The sequence below is a fragment of the Athene noctua genome, chromosome 1, assembly GCF_965140245.1.
Source record: "Athene noctua chromosome 1, bAthNoc1.hap1.1, whole genome shotgun sequence".
In the NCBI taxonomy this organism is placed as follows: domain Eukaryota; kingdom Metazoa; phylum Chordata; class Aves; order Strigiformes; family Strigidae; genus Athene; species Athene noctua.
The window spans coordinates 189402672-189409291 of NC_134037.1; positions in this window are offsets into that span (position 1 = coordinate 189402672).

The following is a 6620-nucleotide window of genomic DNA, read 5'->3' on the forward strand; positions in this document are numbered from 1 at the left end:
AGTGAAGAGCCAAAACCCACCTGACAGAGCCAGACAAGTTTCCCCTCATAAGCAAGACACAGCTATACAGTATCCTTTTGCTGCACTGCAACTCCATCCAATGCTGAGTAGGAGGCTGTCTTCGACATTGTGGATAGTTGGTTCAGACACCACATGGTATGTCTGCCTTGAGCATACCTATACTGATTTCTGAGCTCCTGCATCTAAGTGAAATACAACACCCAAGGCCCTTAAAATCCACCTTTTTTGTGTGTGTATATGACATGATTAAAACACAATTTTCCACCACTAATCACCATGAACTTCTTCACAATATTGGCTGGATAACCACAAAGTCAGCTGTGAGATATTTGTATGTCCTATCTTCTGCTAAAGTATCATCAGTTATTGGAGCAGAATAAATGTCAGTGGACCTAGTACTACCTCTCAAAAGCCATCTGAAGTGTTTTGTGGCATTTCATAGTGTTAGTTTTAATTGATCTGCACATTGTCTGCCCATAAGGCCAACCTTAGTGATATGCAACTTGTCCAAACCTTCCCATCAATTTGCCTGGAAGCTACCCTGCACTACCAGTCTGTGTGCTGGGTGCATATGTGCCGTGAGATGGGCTTGCTACTTTACATCATCTCTTGGGTGCTGAAAGAGAGGAGCCCACTGCATATGTTCCTGTGTGAGTCCAGGGCTCTGAGCTCCTGTGTCAGCTCTAGCACATGCTCCAAAATGCCTGCTTGGGCCAGGACATCTAAAGAAAGAATGACGTCTCTTTCTAAGCCATTACACATCCATCAGGCAGAAACTTAGTTAGTTTACTTATGTTTTGCAAACCTGCATATTAATTTATCAGTGCATGGTTTCACCTTGCTGTTCAAGTCCCTCCACTATCCACTTTCACAGAATTCCATCTTTCTAATTACCAAAAATGTTTTCAGCATTTTGGTGTGGCAGAAACTTTTCTGGAGGCTATACTGAAATCTCTCTCATGTATGTTTTGGTTTTTGGGTGTTGGTTTTTTTTTTTTTTTTTTAACATGCAAGTATTTTTACAGTGAGAGCCATTACTTCTCGTAGCTCTAATGCAGACTTTCACTCTGTTTTATCTTGAACCTGATCCTCAAGCACTTAGAGTTTCTTAAAATGTGCTGCAATGTGCCTGAACTGTAACTGACAGCAAACAGAGCCAAAATAGAAGAAACTTTGCACTTTGGACATTAACAGCTATATTTTGAAAAATACTGAATTGCTTCTTTTTCAAGTGAGAAAAGATGCTTACAACTGACTGGAAATGTTCTTCTCTTGAGCCTCATGCAGGTCTTCATAGCCCTTCATCCCTCTTCTGACATTGTCTAAAAATGAACAAGAAGGATGCCTCATTCAGGTACCTCTTCATGTCATTCTACTAACTAGCCCCTACTTAGCTCTGATTAGGCAATATTCCCATTTGAGTCAGCAGGATTGTTCCTTGAGAAAGGAATATAAAACTGAACCCAACAACAGCAGTGTTTTGAGTCTAATGGTGTATACTATGAAGTTTTGGAGGAATTTTTTAGGAGAGGACAAGCAGAAATTATACTGTTCTTTGACACTGGAAACATGTCCTTCTGGGGCACCATAAGGTAGCAAGACTTCTACCCTCCTTGGTCAGTGGGTGTGAGTTGACATGCATATATATATATACATAAATATATACATATAAATGTAGATTGTCATTTGAGAGGTTATTGAGAAGTTAATGTTTATACTGCCCTTCAGTTTGGGGAATATGGGTCCTGAGCAACATGCTTACTTAATTGCTTCTGTGGTTAATGTCATTCTAGTGAGAAGACATGAGTGTATAGGATTCTGTTTGACTGTGGGTTTGGGTTTTTTGTGGTGGTTTTTTTTGTGGTTTTTTTTGTAATTATTGTTTATCAATTTAATCTATGAATGTACTTGGACATTTCCATATATATAATAATAATAAAAACCCCCCAAAACATAAAAAGGACATGATTTAAGATTCTTTCCTTTGTTTGCACCTGCTATGTGTGAGAAACTTCCAGGGTTAGAAGCGGGCAAGGAAACCAAGTTATGAAATAAAACTAATCCATTTTCCATTGCTGTTGTGCTTTTCTTTAGATTTCTGTTTAAAGTCTTTTAATTTTCCCACACATTTTGAAGATTGATTTTTTTTTTCTTTGCATACTTGTTCATTTTTTTTCTATATATCTTAGAAGCTGGCATTGGCATACCCCCTTCATACAAATTTTAAAAGCAGCAATACTTGAATGAGGTGGTGGCTAACTTGGAATCCTTCTCCTTGCCCAATAGATGCACCAAATGCATATATTTTTAAATTTTAATGCATTTCTGAAGGGGACTGGCAGCCTGGGTCTGTCCCAACCCCAGCCAGGAGCAGGGCAGCCCCAGCCCCAACACTAGTCACCTTCCTGGGGATGGGGATGGGTCATGGGCCCACGGGTGGGCCTGGCTCAGCGGGGACCACAGTCAGGCAGGGCAGGGCAGTGGGGAGCTGGAATCTGGCTGATGGGGCAGGGACTGATGGCCCTGGAGTGCTGACATGGGGTCCTGGGCCCTGGGCAGGGTGGGGGGAGTTCTGGGGGGCTGGGCAGGAACAGTCAGGGCTGGTGGTGCCTTGATAAAAATTCCCTAGACTGACTATGCTCCATTTTGGGTTCAGTGTCTATTTGGCTACATCTGTGCTGATACCTGAGAGGGCCAGGAATCATCCTAAAGTCACTCGATCATTTTTTGTTGTTTTTTCTAGTTCAAAGTGTTTAAAATAACATGATGTTTACATTGATACCCACCAGAGTGGTATTTCTCTAAGGAGATGTTTAGGTTACATTGGTGAAATTCAGCATTGCTAAGTGTGAAATAGTGCACATGGGGAAATCCAGTCATAGCTTTGTGTACAAAATTATGTTGGTCTCTTCATCACAGATAGGATCTAGAAGAACTGAAAAAGGCAAGAGAGGGGCATGTGGGATGATCTAAGGTATGAATTTAAACCCTTACAAGTTAACTAGTTTAAGCTCTTCAGCTATGAAAAGAGATGAACTAAGTTATGTAGTGAGTGCAGAAGCTGATTGGGATGAGTTTCACTGCCTTTGCCCAAACAAGAACTGCAGAATAATATGTTAAGCTGAGAGCCAGGCTCATACCAGGAAAAGTTAGTATCTATTATCATAGCTGGGGAACACCTTGCAAGGATGTTGTGGATGCACATTGTACATGGGTCAACAGAGAGACTGGAAGAGAAATTAATTGTAGGTTACTAAATAGGCAAACAACAACAGACTCAGGAAAACTCCTAAGATTAGAATGGTCAAAGGTTGGAGGGCTATTAAAGGGAAGTGACATTATGTGATTGCCTTGTTCTCGTTTTTCTTGAAATGCCGGTGCTTGTAGCAGGACACTGTAGGCTAGACAGCCCCTTGGCCCCACTCTACTCAGTCTCATGGTCTCAGGTAAGGCCTGCCAGAAAAATGCCCTAGAGCCTGGCCTCTACCACCCTGCCTGCGGGGGTGCTGCCAGTGGGGATTCAGTGGGGAGCTTTGCCTCCTAGTGTCTTGGACCAGAGTCAGGGAGGGAGTTCCCCCTGGGGCACAAGCTTGGCTCTCTGTCACTTAGCCCCACTGACAAGACACAGAACGACAGGGTGGTTGAGGGCGAAAAATACTTCTGGAGGTCACCTTGTCCAACCCCTCTGATCAAGCATTCCCTCATGTTCAGGTAAAGATGAACTCATGTATCACCCTTCAACAAACCCCTCTGGCTGCTGGTAACAGTTAATCTATTTTGCTTCAAAGCATATAATTATTAATTCAATTTCTAACATCCTTCCTCACCTCTGTTCTCTTTTTCTCCATTGCCCGACTCTCTTGAAGGCTGCTGCTGTTAGAGCTGACTAGCAGCATACCTCATTGCCCTCTCGGGGCAGGGCCATTCGCATTTGCTGGCTCTCTTTCAACTTCTCAGGCAGCAGCCTAGTTTACTCTTAAAAGCTGTCATAGCTGCATTAGTGGAGTATGATTCCCTGCCCTGAATGGTCACAAATACACTGACAAATACACTCTAGTGTTCCTTTGCTAAAAGAGAATGTAACAAGGTCTTTTGCAATGACCTGACAAGTTCTTCTAGAGAAGCTGGTTTAAGATATTCTGACAGTATCTTGTCCTGGCAAAGCCCATTAGGAGAATCAGTTTTATTGGCAAATTTTTCAGATGTATCTAAAGCCGCATTTCTTTTAAGTGCACAAAATTAAAATTCTAATATAAAATTACTCTCACAAGAATGATTAGGATATGAGCCTTGGTTATTGTACATAAATTAAATTAAATTATTTAATTAAATCCATCCGGAAAAAAAAAAAGAACTCGTTATTGGAATAAAACTTGTGCTGTCTTTCCTCATTTATGCTGCAGTTCATACTCTTAAAAGGAGTTATTGAGAACAAAATTTCAATCATGCTATTCATCTTGATATATATATAGATTAATTCTGGATTAAATTTTTGCAAGTAAGTGTTCTCTTGTCAAACCTATAAAGTGTAATTATGGAGCGCATAATAGAGTAGAGCATAAGGCTAAATGGAAATATCTTTTTAATGCTTGCTTTTTTATTTGATAAAAAACCCCTGCCTGTCTGAAGTCTGGACTCCTCCTGAACTCCTGGTCTTTCATGACTTGGTTGAAAGTCTTATGACTTCTAGTATTTTTCCTTAAAGTCTAAACAGCTGAAATATGTTATCAAAGGAGATTCTCATGCCTCATTAATTATAAAACAAGAAGTTCAGAGGTGCCAGACAGAATACCTTTCTAGCGTTTAGCATCAATAAATACCTCAACCCCCTGCTTGACTGTCTTGGCTCATGATAATGTCCTTCAGTCAGTCTTTCTCTTTTCCTCCTGAAGAAATTTTCAGCACTGAGACAGGTTCTCTTTCCCAGTTTCTGCACCACTGCCCACATGACCTGGCTCTGGCATGCCACAATTACTCAGATGCAGAAAGTAAAGTGCACATGTTGTCCTGCTGAGAGCTACCAAGGCTAATTGTCCTCTGAAGCTTATCCCAGTATCTTCCATACCCTTAACTGCTGTTGTTGGATATAGTGAGCTACCAGAAAAATGGGGAAATGTTTTGCTGAGTGCCTTAAATCTGGGGAAACATAAAGGTTTGGCTCTTCTGCTGTATACCTGAGCAGCCTTGTCAAAGGAGAAAGAACAAGAGACTTAAGGGAGGTATACACAGATTCAACCTAGAGATGACAGAAGGGTTGAAGAAGTAACCTTTGTGCAGCTGGGCAGAGAAATACAGGGAGAGTTTGGAAAAAGATCCAGAAAGTTAGTCTCCTTAAGAGTCCATCAGCAGTTAGAGAATGTCTGTAAATAGTTTTCTTCATAAACAGCCAGTTTCATTTTAGAAACATGGAGCCCTTTCAGTATGAAAGCTGGAAGCAGCAGCAAATCTCCAGATCTTTGCTGTAAGGAAAGGAATGTGATTAACAGACAAATAAACCATTACCTAGATACCAAGCAAACATCTCACAGAGGGACTCAGATCTCTGGAAATGTGGGCTTGCTAGACACAAAAAGTGCAACTTATCTGATCAAAAGTAGATATTCAGTGTTGCTCTAAGCATCTTACTGCTTGGCAGCACTCATGTTGACTGCCTCCTTCATTTCCAAAACCTACGTGATAGCTGCTTTGGCTATTGGTTGCATTCAGACATCCAGATGTTGATAGATTTCTGTGTTACCACAGACCCACACCACAAATGCAATGTTGGTATCCCAGGACTGTTACCCCCTTCTTCTTGACAGCTGTCTTCAGATTTTGCCATCTTCATGCTTGTAACAGCAGTCTGTTCATCTGATAAAGGCTCATGACCTGGGAAATAATATTCCTGGGGACCTCAGCAAACACTCACATAGTCTGCAGGTCTTTCTCACCTCCCCAAACTCAGAAAATAAAGGAAAAAATATAAGTTAAATGACTGGAAGCCTCTTCCCATCATTTACCTCTAAAAAGAGTCTGTCCACCTTCTCAATTAGAAACTCTCTATGGAGGTGCAATGGCTTTTTCTCCTTCAAAAAGTTTCAGCACTGCAACACTGATGGTTTGGTTTCCCCAGTTCCTCTATTATCCACAGACTGACATTTTCCCTTTCCCTATTTCACCCTGCATTCCATAGTACATGCAGAATGCATCAGTAGCTCACTCCATTCTGATGAATAATGCATTATAATAATGTGTTTATGGTATCACTTTAATAGCTCTAATCTCCATGCATCTATTTCAAGATATTGCTAGATGGATGACTTATTGACAACATTAGCTCTGATTGTCCCGGTATGTACACATATGCATGCACAACCAGTTATATTAAGTAATCCTTATACTGAAAACTAGGACTTTGAGTGTTTGTGGTGCATGGTCTTTAGTCCTTAAAAGTTACAGCTCTCTACAGCTACTTGAAAGTTAAAAGTAGAAAAAATATAGGATGCACTGCCCTCTTGTGGAGATTTAAATAATAAACATATTCTTAAAAGCTGCACAAATGTTCTTGACCTTTGGAGCCTCGGAAGTAATTTTCTGGAAGAGCTGGGATTCCAACTGAG